The sequence below is a fragment of the Suncus etruscus genome, chromosome 16 (assembly GCF_024139225.1).
Source record: "Suncus etruscus isolate mSunEtr1 chromosome 16, mSunEtr1.pri.cur, whole genome shotgun sequence".
Lineage (NCBI taxonomy): Eukaryota > Metazoa > Chordata > Mammalia > Eulipotyphla > Soricidae > Suncus > Suncus etruscus.
Genome location: NC_064863.1, coordinates 11736596 through 11757459, shown reverse-complemented (window position 1 = coordinate 11757459; position 20864 = coordinate 11736596).

Sequence of the window (20864 nt, the reverse complement as noted above, 5' to 3'; positions counted from 1 at the left end):
GAATCGGGGTGAGCACCTCTATAAACTTGTGCAGTCATAGAACCCAGTTGAAATCACATGTATCTCTAGGCTTCTAGTTCAATGAGAAAAGTATTTGCTAAAGTCATTGCTGGTTGAATTGTCTGTGGCTAGCACTTGGACACAGCCTGATCAATGGTACAGTGATGGTATTGTGATACTTCAGAGCAGAGGATCATATGAAGATTAACATGCAAGAGAGATGAAATGCCAGGAAACAGCAGAGAATCATAATAGATGCAGAGACTGGATGAGAGGAAGTGGAAGAGGAGATGAGTTTCAGCAAGAGGAAGAAAACAGGGGTAGAGTTGGGGCTTTCAGATTGGCTTCCACATAATTTAGATTTAGATTTCTTCCACCTCTGTAAATCAGTCATAGGCAGTGCCTTCTTCTGAGGCACTAGTCCAGGCTAAACTTTCTGGAGACACAAACACCAGCTATCTGATGAAGGCACAAGTTACCACTTGTGGAAGAAAATGGAAGAACCATTTCCAATCATGGAACCCCCTTGTAGTTTTCTGCCCTGTGACAAGACTGCTCAGCTCATCCCAACGCATTCAACCCCAAGCTCAGATGAAAGAGAGTTGGCATCATTCCACAGGTAGGTCCTTCTGCACTGGCATTCTTGGGGGATAAATGAGCTTGTGAGACTGTGTTACAGAGAATTCCCATTTTTGCTGTTGCTCCTAACTATCCACAATATTCTAAGAGTGTTTCTGTTTCATCCATGCCACCTGGATCAGGGCTTGCCATGAAAGTTTCCAGGCACCACCTATGCCCACAGAAACAGAGAATTTGGGAAAGGAACCCATAAAACTGTGTTCTAGCTTGGATTTCAGCTGACTCAAGGAGGCATCTATTTCTGGGAACTGTTAACAACTACACATGATTGATTAAAAGATCTGCAGAATTGTTATTGGGTAAGCATTGTTATTGGGTAAGTAAGAAATTGTCTTAGAAACAAAGAGGCTTCCTGAGAGAAGAGGTAAAAGGGAAGGTTTTATTTTTTCCATTTGGGCCACACCCAGTGGTGTTCAGTGCATACTCCTGGCTCAGTGCTCAGGGATGTCACCTGGAGATATTTAAGATATTGAAAGCTGGGTCTCCTTCTGCATGCAAAACATGTGTTTTACTTAGCTTATTTGAGAATCTTCCCAGTCCAACCTTTTCTCTTTTCAGACTCTACATTAGCAAAAAAGCATTTGGTGGTTGTAGTTGATCCTAACTAAGCTTAGATTCCAGTGGGGGAATCATATTATCTATGGAAGTAGAAAGATCAGGTCGCAAACCTGAGTTCCCTAGGAGAAAGACTGAGCCTGGCTTGTAGAATCCTAAACCAGGATGCCTCAATCTGACATCCTGAATCAGAAGCAGCAATTTCTGTGGACTTTATTTGTGGTGGTGGGAATGTTGCACTGTTGAAGGTGGTGGTCTGTTTATGACTGAAACCCAACTACAATCATGCTTGTAATTATGGTGCTTTAATAAAGATTATATATTAAAAATTAATTCATTTGACTGAACTTCGCTGGATCTCAGATGCCAGCACCCTTCTGCCTCTCTACTCTGCTGTCCTGCATTTTCGGCCTGATTTCACCCTTGGTGCGGCTCATCAGCCAGCCTGCCTTCCTGTGACACGCCCAGAAAGGGAGGAGCCACTGAACTTCGCTGGATCTCAGATGCCAGCACACTTCTGCCTCTCTACTCTGCTGTCCTGCATTTTTGGCCTGATTTCATCCTGGGTGCGGCCCATCTGCCAGCCTGCCTTCCTGTGAGCCTTCCGTGGAGGTGAGTCGACACGCCCAGAAAGGGAGAAGCCAGAGGAGCACGGTTGCTCTGCTCCCCTTCGCGACGGTGCACAGCATTTAGCCGATGAATACAATCACAACACGTAGAAAAACACGCAGTACTAGTGTGACAATGGGGAAACAACACGGGCCAGTGCCAGACATAGAGAATGAAGATGGCAACTCTGATGACTTGAACATGACCAACCACCTAGTCAGTCTCTCAGATAAGGAGTTTAGAGTTGCAATATGGAACATGTTCAAAGAACTCAAACAAAGTATAGAAGAGAAAACTAAAAAGAATCAGGAGAATATGAAGATAGAAATGAGAAAACTCCAAACAGAAATTTCAGATCAAATAACAGGTCTGAGAAACTCAGTAGATGAATTGAAGAAAAACATGTTTGAGATTTCCCACAGGTTAACAGCAGCTGAGGATAGAATCAGTACACTGGAAGATAAGATACATAACAATTACATACAGCAGAAGAAATTGGAAAAAAGCCTCAAAGCAAATGATCAAACAATGGAAAAATTACTCAAAGAATGGGAACAGATGAAAATAGAAGTCTATGATAAGCTCAACAGAAACAACTTAAGAATCATTGGAGTCCCAGAGACTCAGGAAGAAAATCTCCAGGAAGAATCAACAGTCAAGAACATCATTAAAGAGAAACTACCAGAGATAATGAATACATGTGATCAAATCCTGCATGCCCGAAGAGTGCCAACTAAAAGAGACCCCAGAAAAAACACCCCAAGACACATCCTAGTCACAATGACGAATCCCATAGATAGAGACAGAATTCTGAAAGCAGCAAGATCGAAAAGAGAAATTACATTCAAGGGAACATCCTTGAGATTTACTGCAGACCTGTCACCAGAAACACTCAAGGCCAGAAGGCAGTGGTGGGACATAGTGACAAAACTCAATGAAATAAATGCTTCGCCTAGAATACTGCACCCAGCAAAACTCACTTTCAGGTTTGAAGGAACAATACATAGTTTCACAGACAAACAACAGCTCAAAAACTTCACAGACTCAAAACCATTCTTAAAAGAAAAACTGAACGGCATACTTTAAGACAAGGCTTACCAACAGACACACCAAACTTTAATATAAAGATGGCACTAACTCCCAGGACAATTCTTTCTCTCAATGTCAATGGACTAAATGCACCAGTTAAGAGACACAGAGTGGCTAAATGGATCAAAAAACTCAATCCAACCTTCTGCTGCCTACAAGAAACGCACCTGAATAGTCAGAACAAACATAGACTCAAAATAAAAGGCTGGAGGAAAATCATCCAAGCAAACAACACCCAAAAAAAAAGCAGGAGTGGCCATATTAATATCAGATGATGCAAACTTTATACTTAGGAAAGTTGTAAGGGACAAAGATGGACATTTTGTATTAATCAAGGGATATGTACAGCAGGAAGAAATCACCCTCCTAAACATATATGCACCGAATGAGGGGCCAGCAAAATATTTAATACAACTGTTGACAAATCTGACAAATAATATCAATAACAACACAATAATTGTGGGAGACCTCAACACGGCATTGTCAACACTAGACAGGTCAACCAGACTGAAACCCAACAAGAATATACTAGACCTGAGGAGAGAAATGGAAGAAAGAGACCTAGTAGATATATACAGGACACTTCACCCCCAGAAGCCTGGATACACATTTTTCTCTAATGTACATGGGACATTCTCTAGGATAGACTACATGTTAGCACACAAAACATACCTCCATAATATCAAGAGGATAGAAATTTTGCAGGCTGCCTTTGCTGACCACAAAGCCCTGAAATTATATATAAACTACAAAGGGACACAGAAGAAAAATTTTAACACCTGGAAGTTAAATAGCCTCATACTGAATAATCAGTGGGTCCGAGATGAAATCAAAGAGGAAATCAAAACCTTCCTGAAAACAAATGACAATGGAGACACAAATTATCAGAACCTATGGGACACAGCAAAAGCAGTACTGAGAGGAAAATTTATAGCTTTGCAAGCACACATCAGGAAAGAAGAAGGGGCATACCTGAATAGCTTAATGACGCAGCTCATAGAATTAGAAAGTGCTCAACAAAAGGATCCAAAAATAGGGAGGCAGAAGGAAATAACAAAGCTGAGAGCAGAAGTCAATGAAGTGGAAACCAGAAAAACCATCCAAAAGATCAACGAAAGCAAAAGTTGGTTCTTTGAAAAAATAAACAAGATTGATAGACCACTGGCAAAACTAACAAAGAAAGAAAGAGAGAGAAACTTGATAACTCGTATTAGGAATGAAAAAGGAGAGATCACTACTGATATGGTAGAGATTCAAAGGGTAATCAGAAACTACTTTGAGAAACTCTATGCCACTAAAAATGAAAACCTGGAAGAAATGGATAAATTTTTGGAATCTTATAATCTTCCACGATTGAATGAAGAGGATGTAGCATATCTAAACACACCCATTACTATTGAGGAAATTAAGAAAGTAATCAAATGTCTGCCCAAAAACAAAAGCCCAGGCCCAGATGGATTTACTAATGAATTCTTTCAAACCTTTCAAGAGGAACTACTACCAATCCTGGCAAGACTCTTTCATGAAATTGAAAAAACAGGAAAACTTCCAAATAGCTTTTATGAAGCCAACATTACCTTGATACCTAAACCAGACAGAGATGCTACAAAAAAAGAAAATTACAGACCAATATCGCTGATGAATGCAGATGCAAAGATCTTCAACAAAATCCTGGCAAATAGGATTCAATGCCTCATTAAGAAGATCATCCACTACGATCAAGTAGGTTTCATTCCAGGAATGCAAGGCTGGTTTAACATCCGTAAATCTATCAACATAATACACAACATCAACAGCAAGAAAAATAAAAATCACATGATCATATCAATCGACGCAGAGAAAGCATTTGACAAGGTCCAACACCCATTCTTGATCAAAACTCTCAGCAAGATGGGAATGGAAGGAACCTTTCTCAATATAGTTAAGGCCATCTACCACAAGCCAGAGGCAAATATTGTCCTCAATGGAGAAAAACTGAAAGCCTTTCCTCTAAATTCTGGCACAAGACAGGGCTGTCCTCTCTCACCACTCCTATTCAACATAGCACTGGAAGTACTCGCTATAGCAATTAGGCAAGAAAAGGATATCAAGGGAATCCAGATAGGAAAGGAAGAAGTCAAGCTCTCACTGTTTGCAGATGACATGATACTCTACTTAGAAAACCCCAAAGACTCTACCAAAAAGCTTCTAGAAACAATAGACTCATATAGCAAGGTGGCAGGCTACAAAATTAACACACAAAAATCAATGGCTTTTCTATACACCAATACTAATAAGGAAGAAATGGACATTAAGAAAACAACTCCATTCACTATAGTGTCACACAAACTCAAATATCTTGGAATCAACTTGACTAAAAATGTGAAAGACCTATACAAGGAAAACTATAAAACTCTGCTCCAAGAAATAAGAGAGGACACGCGGAAATGGAAGCACATACCCTGCTCATGGATTGGCAGGATTAACATCATTAAAATGGCAATACTCCCCAAAGCACTGTACAGATTTAATGCGATCCCCCTAAAGATACCCATGACATTCTTCAAAGAAGTGGACCAGGCACTTTTGAAATTTATTTGGAACAATAAACACCCTCGAATAGCTAAAGCAATCATTGGGAAAAAGAATATGGGAGGAATTACTTTCCCCAACTTTAAACTGTACTACAAAGCAATAGTTATCAAAACAGCATGGTATTGGAATAAGGACAGGCCCTCAGATCAGTGGAATAAGCTTGAATACTCAGAGAATGTTCCCCAGACATACAATCACCTAATTTTTGATAAAGGAGCAAAAAAATCCTAAATGGAACAAAGAAAGCCTCTTCAACAAGTGGTGTTGGCACAACTGGGTAGCCACTTGCAAAAAATTGAACTTAGACCCCCAGCTAACATCATGTACGAAGGTAAAATCCAAATGGATTAAAGACCTCGATATCAGCCCCAAAACCATAAGATATATAGAACAATACGTAGGTAAAACACTCCAGGACATTGAGGCTAAAGGCATCTTCAAGGAAGAAACTGCACTCTCCAAGCAAGTGAAAGCAGAAATTAACAGATGGGAATATATTAAGCTGAGAAGCTTCTGCACCTCAAAGGAAATAGTGCCCAAGATACAAGAGCCACCCACTGAGTGGGAGAAACTATTCACCCAATACCCATCAGAGAAGGGGCTAATCTCCAAAATATACAAGGCACTGACAGAACTTTACAAGAAAAAAACATCTAATCCCATCAAAAAATGGGGAGAAGAAATGAACAGACACTTTGACAAAGAAGAAATACAGATGGCCAAAAGACACATGAAAAAGTGCTCCACATCACTATTCATCAGGGAGATGCAAATCAAAACAACGATGAGATACCACCTCACACCACAGAGAATGGCACACATCACAAAGAATGAGAATAAACAGTGTTGGCGGGGATGTGGGGAGAAAGGAACTCTTATCCACTGCTGGTGGGAATGCCGTCTAGTTCAACCTTTATGGAAAGCGATATGGAGATTCCTCCAAAAACTGGAAATCGAGCTCCCATACGATCCAGCTATACCACTCCTAGGAATATACCCTAGGAACACAAAAATACAATACAAAAACCCCTTCCTTACATCTATATTCGTTGCAGCTCTATTTACCATAGCAAGACTCTGGAAACAACCAAGATGCCCTTCAACAGACGAATGGCTAAAGAAACTGTGGTACATATACACAATGGAATATTATGCAGCTGTCAGGAGAGATGAAGTCATGAAATTTTCCTATACATGGATGTACACGGAATCTATTATGCTGAGTGAAATAAGTCAGAGAGAGAGAGAGAAAAACGCAGAATGGTCTCACACATTTATGGGTTTTAAGAAAAATGAAAGACATTCTTGCAATAATAACTTTCAGACACAAAAGAGAAAAGAGCTGGAAGTTCCAGCTCACCTCAGGAAGCTCATCACAAAGAGTGATGAGTTTAGTTGGATAAATAACTACATTTTGAACTGTCCTAATAATGAGAATGTATGAGGGAAATTGAGAACCTGTTTAGAGTACAGGCGGGGGTCGGGTGGGGAGGAGGGAGACTTGGGACATTGGTGATGGGAATGTTGCACTGGTGATGGGTGGTGTTAAGAAAAAAAAATATTGTTATTCAATCATGGAATACAATGTATATACAATATATTATTATATACAATACATTGCATTATAAAAAAAATTGCCCATGCATGTCTGCTTTTCCACTAATCTCCCTGAACTTGGCTTTGAGATACGAGTTGCATTGCAGGTCAATGAACTCCATTTGAAGCACAGGAGGGGCATTTTGCACATCAAAAAAAAAAAAAAAGAAAGAAAAAAAAAAGAAAAAAGTGAAGTCATGAAACATGCTGAATGAAATGAATCAAAGAGAAAGAACAGACACAAAATGATCACATTCATTTGTGGGTTATAAAGAAACAGTGTAGGAGAATAACAATAATAGGATTCTTTCTACCCAAGACTTTAAAAACAAAGGGCAGCAGGAATAGTAGAAAGTATGTCACAATGTGGGGAGGGTGGTTTGGTGAGTGAAGGGACCACTATGACAATGATCAATAAATGACCACTCTTAACAAGAACTGGGTGCTGGAAGAAAGTAAAGTGAGATGCATGATATGCCTTCAGTTATGACTGCAAACCACAGTGCCTGAAAAAGAAAAAAAAATTAATTAATTTAAAACATTTCTGTGGACTTGTGGAACATTTGAATTTGTGGTCTGAATATAACATGAGCTCAGCAGTCAGAATATAACAATTCGAAAGCAGGATACTTTCAAAGGGTTAGTGCATCTTTTCTTTCTTCTTTCCTTTAACATACGCTTGTTTTTGTGTTGTTTTTGTTTTTGTCTTTACTAAATCAAGTGAAATACAGAGTTTAAAAGATGTTAGTAGTTGAGTTTTGTCATACAATGTTCCAACATCCAACACTTCACTAGTATTCATTTTCTACCACCAATTTCCTCAATTTTACTTCCAAACTCCTGCTCCCACCCCCTAGCCTGCCTCTATGGCAGACACCTCTCTTTCTCTCTCAATCTCTCTCTTTTTCAATTTCTCTCTCAGTCTCTCTCTATATCTTTTGGTATCTTTCTCTGTCTTTGTCTCTGTCTCATTCACTCTCTTTCCTTTTAGGCACATGGTTTGTTTGTTTGTTTTTGTTTTGGGACCACACCCACTGTGCTCAGGGATTACTCCTGGCTCTGTGCTCAAATTTGGCCTCAAATGAAAACTTAACATTGGTCTACAAAAGGAGTCCCTTCTGCTCTAGGCTTCATAGACTTCATAGGCTTCATAGACTCAGTATAATACACACACACACACACACACACACACACACACACAGAGTATACTATATATACTGTGGATCGAACCCAGGTTGACTGAGTGCAAAGAAAACTCTCTACTGGCTATATTACTCAGAAACCATGGTTTGAACACTGTTACTGAAGGGTTATCATTCATATTACTTTACTTCCTTTCAAGTCCCAGTTTTGCTTACAGTGATCATGCCCAACTCTTATTGTTATCTATCTTGACCGTACTTGCCCATGCATCATTTTTATTGTTTTAGGGTATTACCTGCTTCAGAACTGCAAAGAGCACATTGAACTATGAACGACTGTTCAACAGCGACACAGTGTGGCCAGAAACCGAAGAGTCTTTGCTCAGGACATTAAAAGAAGAGACCTGACTGGTGTGTTAAGTAGCCCGAGCTGGTGAAGGTATTAGGAGCCTACAGTCTTCTTTCCATGGATGGTCTCAACCTCACGCCCTCAGACATCCTCTTCTCTCTGGCCCTCCTCTTTCCTTCAGGCACTGATTCCTGAATGGAGACAGAGTCCTGTCTCTCTGACTTCCTCTCTCTGTCTTCCTTCTCTGACTTCACTGGATGGACACTAGTGAATGCTCCTCTCTTGCTCTCTCAACCTTGGCCATGGCCAAATTTTCCTGCAAACTCAATTCATGAACCCTTTCTTTGCCTCTCAGTCCTGCTCATGAGGTCTATCATGATTCATCTCCAGTCAATTGTCCTCCTTCTAGTTTCAGGTTAGGTGCTCTCCTCCCTCTGATTTTCTTTTCTTTTTTTTTTTTGGGGGGGGGGTGGGGTGAAGGGCTAACACCAAGTAGTGCTCAGGGATTACTTCCTGGCTCTTTGCTCAGGAATTGTTAGGGTCAGGAGTTGAAGGACAAGACCACACAAGTAGAATAAAGCAAAGCAGGATTTTATGCTGTCAGCCAACAAGCCCCAAATTGACCGGCCGGGGTCTACTCACACAGGAGGTGACCCTGTGCAGGAATTCACAAGCAGGTTATATAGGGCTAGAAGCAGAAAGTCTTGACTTTTAAGTTGACTGGCTGTTGTCTAGAGTGTTTCATCATGTCCTTTTATGGATAGATGTCTAGGGTGGTATATTGTGGTTTATGGGACCTTGAGGTCTGTGCCATTATTGTTGGAATAGAAACTTAGCACTTGAATGGAAACTTAGCCTTGTTGGCCTCAAATGGACACTTAACATTGGTTCTACAAAAGGAGTCCCTTCTGCTCTAGGCTTCATAGAATCACTCCTGTGGGAATCAGGAGACCATATGGGAAGCCAGAGACTAAAGCCAGGTCGACACATGCAAAGAAAATGCCCTGCTAGCTGTGCTATTAGTCCAGCCTTTCCTTTAATTTTCCAATCTACACAAATTTGGTGAGATCTTCCAGCTATGTCCTCTCTCTAGCCCCTAACTGGCTTCTGAGCTTCTTTCATTAATAAAGGTGACATAAATTCCCTGCAACAAAATCCTCTGTTGTAAATACTTCAAAGTTTTTTTCTGTTTAGATCTTAACTGGTATGATAGGTATAAGCAACAGGAGGCTTAAATGGGACCTTTCAGCTGAGTGTTCCAGATAAAATTAATCTGATACCAAGAGGGAGTAAAATCAGATACCTAAATCAGATTTCAGGCCCTGAAATCGTGCAAAAAATGATGTGTTGGAAGAACTATATACACAACTGAAAATTTATCTTTAGGACCTGCCTGCCATAGGCTCCCATGGCCTCTAATTCCTATGAATGCAGCCAATAGGGGACACTAGCCAGAATTAGAGATACAGCAGGAAGAAAGAGATGTCTAGAAAACTTTTCTGAAACAATCATTCTGCCAGCTTGGGGAAAGGGGAAGATTGTCATTAACCAGGCAGAATGAGTCACAGACCCTCATATTCCTCTCCTTCAGGCTAAGATTTCAACAACTTCTGCTGCCATAACCCAGAACTTCTCTTCTTGGCTTAATCACACCAACTACCATAGCGCACAACTCAGCTCTCCTACAGTTCAAGTCACATACCCCCTAAAGAGAGAAAATAGCTCCCCATTATTGCTTCCTTACAAGCATTTCCTCATCTCATCTTGCTTCCATGAGCCCTGGACCCCATCTTTAGAACTGGTTTCCCTGGAAGCTCCCCTTAATAGTTTTTTTTGAGTAAGCCATGTTCTGAAGCAGTCATATTTGGAGGGTCATGCACTCAGAATGACCCTCTACAATAGTTGTGCTTTGTATATGTGACATAGTCCAGCGGGTGCTGCAGCTTATCCGGAGCCAGATATGGGCACATGGTCTTCTGCCTCCCCAGCTGCTAGCTGTACAGGAGACTAAGGGAACTCGTGTGATCCCACCAGCATTGCTCTGGACTGGCCCAGCTCACCCCAAATTACAACGCTCATGCGAGGACTGTTGGATGTTCCGGCTCTTTTTCCCACATGAGACATCCAGAGGGTCAGCTGAGCTCCCTTGAGGGCCAGCTGCAGCGTTGGCAGAAACTGACTCCTCCCTCCTTCTGCCCAGTTCTGACTGTTCTCCATCACCCTTTTGTGTTATTGATCTCAAGAGAAATCAACTTTCTGCTCTAGAATTGCCTTTTTAGTCTCTTTCCAGAGAACTGGATCTGAAGCACAGATAGTTGCCTCCACTCACGCAGAAGAAATCATTTACAAGTTTTGTTTCCCATCATGGAAGTATTTCCAAAAACACTGCTTTAAAATAGCAAAACCATCGGTTAAGAGTGATAATACAGTGGGATAGGGTCCCACTATACCTTGCATGTGGCCAATCCAAGCTTCAATCCCCCAAGCTCTGCCAGAAATGAGCCCTGAACACAGAGCCAGGAGTAAGTCTCGAGCACTACCAGGTGTATCCCCAAAACCCAAAACCAAATAAAAATACTAAATCATAATAATAAAACAGCAAGTCCAAGTTGACTTGTCACTTTGAGATATTTGTTTAAACACAGGTTATAGACATACACACACACACACACATATATATATATATATATAGCAAGTATGAGTTATATTTATGCAAAAAATACATGAAACTGAAGAAATAGTTACCAACTAGTATTTTCTGAGCAGTTTTTTTTAACCAACATTAAGTTTGTCATTACACCAAAATGATGAAAATGGTGATTATTTCCAAGTGATATTTAGAGAGATTTTTTTCATTTCTTTTAGCACTTTTCCCTCAAATTATCTTGTAATTAATTACAAAATCATAAAAAAAAATTGAGTCTGAGCCATAATATAGTGGATAGGGTGCTTGCCTTGCACCAGGACCAACCAGGATTCAATCCCCAGCATCCCCAGGCCCCATCAGGAGAGATTCCTGAGCTCAGACCCCCCAAAGAGTAACCCCTAAGCAGTGCTGGTGTGGCCCTAAAACAAATTATCTTGGACACCCAACATATATAAATGTACATGAATACAAACATTTCTATATCTATTGTTTTTGTACTGCATGAAACCCTGAATTCTCTCTACTCTCTGAAAAGTCAAGACCTACAAAAATGCCAGGTGTTAGTAAATTCAACAGAGGCTGAAGAGCCAGTTCTGAATTCTGAGAGTTGTTATCAGTTCTCAAAGACTAAAATAGAAAGTCAAAGTGATTTTTGAATCATTCGCATCTAAAGCAGAGATAAAGGGACTTTCCAGTACTTCCTGTAACCTCAAGTAGGCTGACTGAAACTCAAAGATTTCCCACAACCAAGTCTTTTTTTTTTCACATCACACTATAGATTTCATCAATACCTTGATATATTTAGGGTAATTAAATAAAAATAATTTTTAAAGTATCACCCAAATTCTGAAGAATCATTTAACAGTCCTTAAATTACCTCCTTCATTTTTTTCATAATTCAATCATTTATATAAGATAGGGATTAATTTGGTATACTTATTCTGTCTTCTGTTAATCCTTATTACTTGACATCATTGAAATCAACACCTCAGTACTTCCTAATCATATCCAAGCCAAAATTACTTTAAAATGTAGAAGAATTATAATAAAACAATATCTTTCCTTTACATTTCAATTCCTAATAACTGCAAGTAACTCCAAATAATATAAAAATTTTTTATTTCATAAATAAACAAAAAATTGTTACAATGTTAAATGCTTACACTCACAAAATTGAAGAAGAGCTTATATTTTTAAAGTTCTGTCCTCCAAGTTGCTTATTTATCAGCACTTACTCAAATTTATCTGAAAATACTCTTACAGACTCACAAATAAACATCACTCAGACCACAACCAAGTCTTACCAGTTTTTCTCAATCTTTATCTGATCATGTCCCCCCAATTTATTTCCTTTCTATGGGTCTCCCCCTCCTACAGCTTGGCTCCTTAGTCTCATGCCATGGTACCTTCACTTATTATATTTTTTACCCAGGGACATCGGAGTATTCCAAGGTCCTATCAAAGGTCATGTGAACCTACAGTTAAGAAATGCTGATTTAGAAGACAGACTATAATAACTTCATATGGGACTAATTCCTAATCATAGTATATTCTTGATATGTCCAGTCTGGGTTGGCTCACCAAAGATTTTATGCATTAATATTTCTTTGTCACATGTTTATATTTAAGGAAACAATTAGAATAAGATTATTTAACATAATCAGGGGTCAAAGAGTAGAACCAGCAGCAAACCCTGAGCATAGCTAGGTGTGGTTAAAAGACAAAACAAAGCAAAAATATTAATGTTCTTTCTCCTCCTCTTCTTCCTCTTCCTTTATCTTTTTTTTTTTTTTTTTTTCTTTCTTTCTTTCTTTCTTTCTTTCTTTCTTTTTTTTTTTTTTTATTAACAATAATATTTATTTATTTTTTTTTTTAATTTTTTTTTTTTATTTAAACACCTTGATTACATACATGATTGTGTTTGGGTTTCAGTCATAAAAGGAACACCACCCATCACCAGTGCAACATTCCCATCACCCAAGTCCCAAATCACCCTCCTCCCCACCCAACCCCCGCCTGTACCCTAAACAGGCTCTACATTTCCCTCATACATTCTCAATATTAGGACAGTTCAAAATGTAGTTATTTCTCTAACTAAACTCATCACTCTTTGTGGTGAGCTTCCTGAGGTGAGCTGGAACTTCCAGCTCTTTTCTCTTTTGTGTCTGAAAATTATTATTACAAGGGTGTCTTTCATTTTTCTTAAAACCCATAGATGAGTGAGACCATTCTGCGTTTTTCTCTCTCTCTCTGACTTATTTCACTCAGCATAATAGATTCCATGTACATCCATGTATAGGAAAATTTCATGACTTCATCTCTCCTGACAGCTGCATAATATTCCATTGTGTATATGTACCACAGTTTCTTTAGCCATTCATCTGTTGAAGGGCATCTTGGTTGTTTCCAGAGTCTTGCTATGGTAAATAGAGCTGCAATGAATATAGGTGTAAGGAAGGGGTTTTTGTATTGTATTTTTGTGTTCCTAGGGTATATTCCTAGGAGTGGTATAGCTGGATCGTATGGGAGCTCGATTTCCAGTTTTTGGAGGAATCTCCATATCGCTTTCCATAAAGGTTGAACTAGACAGCATTCCCACCAGCAGTGGATAAGAGTTCCTTTCTCTCCACATCCCCGCCAACACTGTTTATTCTCATTCTTTGTGATGTGTGCCATTCTCTGGGGTGTGAGGTGGTATCTCATCGTTGTTTTGATTTGCATCTCCCTGATGATTAGTGATGTGGAACATTTTTTCATGTGTCTTTTGGCCATGCGTATTTCTTCTTTGTCAAAGTGTCTGTTCATTTCTTCTCCCCATTTTTTGATGGGGTTAGATGTTTTTTTCTTGTAAAGTTCTGTCAGTGCCTTGTATATTTTGGAGATTAGCCCCTTATCTGATGGGTATTGGGTGAATAGTTTCTCCCACTCAGTGGGTGGCTCTTGTATCCTGGGCACTATTTCCTTTGAGGTGCAGAAGCTTCTCAGCTTAATATATTCCCATCTGTTAATCTCTGCTTTCACTTGCTTGGAGAGTGCAGTTTCCTCCTTGAAGATGCCTGTAATGTCCTGTAGTGTTTTGCCTATGTGCTGTTCTATATATCTTATGGTTTTGGGGCTGATATCGAGGTCTTTAATCCATTTGGATTTTACCTTTGTACATGATGTTAGCTGGGGGTCTAAGTTTAATTTTTTGCAAGTGGCTATCCAATTGTGCCAACACCACTTGTTGAAGAGGCTTTCCCTGCTCCATTTAGGATTTCCTGCTCCTTTATCAAAAATTAGATGGTTGTATCTCTGGGGAACATTTTCTGAGTATTCAAGCCTATTCCACTGATCTGAGGACCTATCCTTATTCCAATACCATGCTGTTTTGATAACTGTTGCTTTGTAGTACAGTTTAAAGTTGGGAAAAGTAATTCCTCCCATATTCTTTTTCCCAATGATTGCTTTAGCTATTCGAGGGTGTTTATTGTTCCAAATGAATTTCAAAAGTGTCTGATCCACTTCTTTGAAGAATGTCATGGGTATCTTTAGAGGGATGGCATTAAATCTGTATAATGCCTTGGGGAGTATTGACATTTTGATGATGTTAATCCTGCCAATCCATGAGCAGGGTATGTGTTTCCATTTCCGTGTGTCCTCTCTTATTTCTTGGAGCAGAGTTTTATAGTTTTCTTTGTATAGGTCCTTCACATATTTAGTCAAGTTGATTCCAAGATATTTGAGTTTGTGTGGTACTATTGTGAATGGGGTTGTTTTCTTAATGTCCATTTCTTCTTTATTACTGTTGGTGTATAGAAAGGCCATTGATTTTTGTGTGTTAATTTTGTAGCCTGCCACCTTGCTATATGAGTCTATTGTTTCTAGAAGCTTTTTGATAGAGTCTTTAGGGTTTTCTAAGTAGAGTATCATGTCATCTGCAAACAGTGAGAGCTTGACTTCTTCCTTTCCTATCTGGATTCCCTTGATATCCTTTTCTTGCCTAATCGATATAGCAAGTACTTCCAGTGCTATGTTGAATAGGAGTGGTGAGAGAGGACAGCCTTGTCTTGTGCCAGAATTTAGAGGGAAGGCTTTCAGTTTTTCTCCATTGAGGATAATATTTGCCACTGGCTTGTGGTAGATGGCCTTCACTATATTGAGAAAGGTTCCCTCCATTCCCATCTTGCTGAGAGTTTTGATCAAGAATGGGTGTTGGACCTTATCAAATGCTTTCTCTGCATCTATTGATATGATCATGTGGTTTTTATTTTTCTTGTTATTGATGTTGTGTATTATGTTGATAGATTTACGGATGTTAAACCAGCCTTGCATTCCTGGGATGAAACCTACTTGATCGTAGTGGATGATCTTCTTAATGAGGCATTGAATCCTATTTGCCAGGATTTTGTTGAGGATCTTTGCATCTGCATTCATCAGTGATATTGGTCTGTAATTTTCTTTTTTGGTAGCGTCTCTGTCTGGTTTAGGTATCAAGGTGATGTTGGCTTCATAAAAGCTATTTGGAAGTGTTTCTGTTTGTTCAATTTCATGAAAGAGTCTTGCCAAGATTGGCAGTAGTTCCTCTTGGAAAGTTTGATAGAATTCATTAGTGAATCCATCTGGACCTGGGCTTTTGTTTTTCGGCAGACATTTGATTACTGTTTTAATTTCATCAATGGTGATGGGGGTGTTTAGATATGCTACATCCTCTTCCTTCAACCGTGGAAGATTATAAGAGTCCAAGAATTTATCCATTTCTTCCAGGTTCTCATTTTTAGTGGCGTAGAGTTTTTCAAAGTAGTTTCTGATTACCCTTTGAATCTCTGTCATATCAGTAGTGATCTCTCCTTTTTCATTCCTGATACGAGTTATCAAGTTTCTCTCTCTCTCTTTCTTTGTTAGGTTTGCCAGTGGTCTATCAATCTTGTTTATTTTTTCAAAGAACCAACTTCTGCTTTCGTTGATCTTTCGGATTGTTTTTTGAGTTTCCACTTCGTTGATTTCTGCTCTCAGCTTTGTTATTTCCTTCTGTCTTCCTGTTCTTGGGTCCTTTTGTTGAGCATTTTCTAGTTCTATTAGCTGTGTCATTAAGCTACTCAGGTAAGCTCCTTCTTCCTTCCTGATGTGTGCTTGCAAAGCTATAAATTTTCCTCTCAGTACTGCTTTTGCTGTGTCCCATAAGTTCTGAGAGTTTGTGTCTTTATTGTCATTTGTTTCCAGGAACCTTTTTATTTCCTCCTTGATTTCATCTCGGACCCACTGGTTATTGAGCATGAGGCTGTTTAACTTCCAGGTGTTAAAGTGTTTCTTCTGAGTCCCTTTGGAGTTCACAAATAATTTCAGAGCCTTGTGGTCAGCGAAGGTAGTCTGCAAAATTTCTATCCTCTTGATCTTATGGAGGTATGTTTTATGTGCCAGCATGTAGTCTATCCTGGAGAATGTCCCATGTACATTGGAGAAGAATGTGTATCCAGGTTTCTGGGGATGGAGTGTCCTATATATATCCACTAGGCCTCTTTCTTCCATTTCTCTCCTCAGGTCTAGTATATTCTTGTTGGGTTTCAGTCTGGTTGACCTGTCCAGTGTTGACAAAGCCGTGTTAAGGTCCCCCACAATTATTGTGTTGTTGTTGATATTATTTTTCAGATTTGTCAGCAGTTGTATTAAATATTTTGCTGGCCCCTCATTTGGTGCATATATGTTTAGGAGAGTGAATTCTTCCTGCTCTACGTACCCCTTGATTAATATAAAATGTCCGTCTTTGTCCCTTACAACCTTCCTGAGTATAAAGTTTGCATTATCTGATATTAGTATGGCCACTCCAGCTTTTTTATGGGTGTTGTTTGCTTGGATAACTTTTCTCCAGCCTTTTATTTTGAGTCTATGTTTGTTCTGACTATTCAGGTGCGTTTCTTGTAGGCAGCAGAAGGTTGGATTGAGTTTTTTGATCCATTTAGCCACTCTGTGTCTCTTAACTGGTGCATTTAGTCCATTGACGTTGAGAGAAAGAATTGTCCTGGGATTTAACGCCATCTTTATTTCAAAATTTGGTGTGTCTTTTGGGTAGTCTTGTCTTAGATTAGGTCTTTCAGTTTTTCTCTTAAGACTGGTTTTGTGTCTGTGAAGTTTCTGAGCTGTTTTTTGTCTGTGAAACCATGTATTCTTCCATCAAACCGGAAAGTGAGTTTTGCTGGGTATAGTATTCTGGGTGAAGCATTCATTTCATTCAGTCTTGTCACAGTATCCCACCACTGCTTTCTGGCATTGAGCGTTTCTGGTGACAGGTCTGCTGTAAATCTCAGGGAAGCTTGCTTGAACATGATTTCCCCTTTTGATCTTGCTGTTTTCAGAATTCTGTCTCTATCTGTGGGATTTGTCATTGTGACTAGGATGTGTCTTGGGGTGGTTTTTCTGGGGTCTCTTTTGGTTGGTACTCTTCGGGCATGCAGGATTTGATCACATATATTCTTTAGCTCTGGAAGTTTCTCTTTAATGATGTTCTTGACCATTGATTCTTCCTGGAAATTTTCTTCCTGGGTCTCTGGGACTCCAATGATTCTTAAGTTGTTTCTGTTGATCTTATCATAGACTTCTATTTTCGTCTGTTCCCATTCTTTGACTAATTTTTCCATTGTCTGCTCATTTGCTTTAAGTTTTTTGTCCAATCTCTCCTGCTGTATGGAATTGTTATGTATCTCATCTTCCACAGCACCAAGTCTATTCTCAGCTTCTGATACCCTGTCCCAGAGCTTATCCATTTTGTCATTCACTTCGTTTACTGAGTTTTTCAGGCCTGTTAGTTGACATGTTATTTCAGTTTGGAGTTTTGTCATTTCTGCCTTCATATTTTCTTGGTTCTTATTAGTGTTCTGTTCAACTCGATCCATGGTTTCTTGGAGTCTGTTGAGCACCTTCCATATTGCTAGTCTAAAGTCCTTATCTGAGAGGTTGATTAGTTGTTCAGTCATTATCTGGTCCTCAGAATTGTCATCTTCATTCTCTATGTCTGATGCTGGCCTGCGCTGTTTCCCCATTGTCACATTTGTATTGTGGGTTTTTCTACGTGTTGTAGTGGTATTCATTGTCTATATGATGTAGGCAGCACACTCCTCTGGCTCCTCCCTTTCTGGATGGGCTGACTTGCCTCTAAGGGAGGGGAGTCCTCCGTGGATGAAGCCTCACACTGGGTCAAATCTTAGGCCCGAGCATGTAACAGAGAAGACAGTCCAGAGAGAAATGTTTGCTTCTGTGATATAGCGCCGTTCTTAGTGTGATTTTTCCTTCTTGTTGCAATGGAGTTCTTTCCTTAGAAAGAGTGCGCGGCCGCGTAGCGAAGCGGAGCGGCCGTGCTCCTCTGAGCCTCTTTTTGCCCCACTCGCAAGAGTTTCACGCAAGAGGACAGTAGACAGACATAGACAGGTCACACTCACAGTCTTTCACAGCTGAGCCCCACTGGGCCGGTGTACTTTCGCGGATTTTCCCCGCCTGGTGTCACACACAGGGAGCCAGCTTTTGCAAAGGATAGCCGGTTTTTATGCTCTGAAGTCTCTCCCTGAAAATGGCGTCTGGGCGAGCGAGGTTTCTGGAGGCTCTTTTTGCCCCGCTCGCAAGAGTTTCACGCAAGAGGACAGTAGACAGACATAGACAGGTCACACTCACAGTCTTTCACAGCTGAGCCCCACTGGGCCGGTGTACTTTCGCGGATTTTCCCCGCCTGGTGTCACACACAGGGAGCCAGCTTTTGCAAAGGATAGCCGGTTTTTATGCTCTGAAGTCCCTCCCTGAAAAATCCTCTTCCTTTATCTTTTTATTTTTTTTTTGGTTTTTGAGTCATACCCGGCGGTGCTCAGGGGTTAGTCCTGGCTGTCTGCTCAGAAATAGCTCCTGGCAGGCAGGGGGGACCATATGGGACTCCGGGATTCGAACCAACCACCTTTGGTCCTGGATCGGCTGCTTGCAAGGCAAACGCCGCTGTGCTATCTCTCTCGGCCCTACCTCCATCTTCTTATCCTTGCCCTTCTCCTTTTTCTCCTTCTGCTTTTCCTTTTCCTCTTCCCATTTTCTTCTATTCCTTCTCCTCCTCCTCCTCCCCTTCTTTTTTTTCTTCTTTCTCTACCTCTTTCTTTTTCTCTTCTTTGCCACACACAACAGTGTTCAGGGCTCCCTTCTGGCTTAGTGCTCAGGGATCTTGTCCTGGCAGGACTCATGGCCCATATGGAATGCGGGGGATCAAATCTGAATCAGCCATGTGCTAAGCAAGTGCCTTAACTCACTATATTATTACTTCATCCCCTAAAACACACATTCTTACTTAACTGAAAAAAATTGGTCTTTGATTAAGAGAGAAAATTTACCATGTTGTCACTCCAACACACACAAAAAAGGGTAAAATGCAGGCAAAATATTTTAGTGCATGATTTCTTCCTCTAAAATTTATTTGCTTTGCTTTCCTTCCCTTCCTCCTTGGCTAAAATACATATATTTTATTTTATTTTTCTGACAACAATGTTTGATTTGATCACACCCAGGGAAACTGAGGGCTTACTCTTTACTCTATACTCAAAGATCATCCCTAGCAGAGTTTTGGAGACTGTATATGTTGCTGAAGATTGAATTTGGGTCGATTGCATGCACTGTTTTCTTTCTCTGGCTTTTCAGACAACCTTTGACTGTTTCAAATGAGAGTACCCAAAGATTAATTGAAATGTGAACATGTTTATCTACATTTTTCTCTTAGCTAATGAATTTCTGCCAAGCAAAGATACAGGGTGAGTTATTAAGATCAGAGGGAACATTCCAAATTATGAGCCTGTTATTTTGATGAAATCTTATGGAAAGAATCAACTCCCTGAGCTCATGAAACATACTACAAGCAGTAAGAAAGAAAGAGGACCAAATTATCAGGAGAACTGATACTGAGAACAGTGTTTTCTATTTTACCTGTTCTGGGAATAAACATAAAAAGAGTGAGGAAGCTAGCAAGGTTCATCATTTGAAAGGAAACACAAAATGGTCATTAGATAAGTGCTTGCAGTGTCTCATAGGCAAAACAGGTTCCTCTGGCTCCTGATACTGACTTTAAATAGGTTGTGATTAAATTATCAACCATAGGCTCTAAGAAGGTAAATAATGAGAAAATATGGGGTTGGGTGGAAAGAAGACACATGGAGCCAGAGGTATGAAGCCAGGCCTTCTGCATGAAAATACATGTTTACTGTCGGGCTTCCTCTTGGGCTCCAAATATTTTTTTTGTTTGGGGGTCATCTCTGGTGATGTTCAGAAGTTATCTCTGGCGCTGTACTCAAGAATCACTCATGGCAGTGCTTGTAGGACCTTATGGGGGGTTGTGGATAGAATCTAGGCCAGCTGCTTGCAAAGCAAACAACTTACTGGTTATACTATGGTTCTGAAATCTTGATAGTGTTCTTAAGAATTATTTTGTAATTATAATTAGTGAGTTAGGCCCATGCCTAAAAGCAAAGTAAAAGAATAATCCATTTTTTGCATGATCACAGGAAACTCCTGGGAGGACTCAAGATGAAATGCTCAATGGGCAGGACAGTGTGTTTCAAGATGGAACACAAGCTTCATACTTTTAAGAATCATCTACAAGCAGGGCCGAAGCGGTGGCGCAAAGTGGTAAGGCATCTGCCTTGTACACGAGCTAGCCTAGGACAGACCA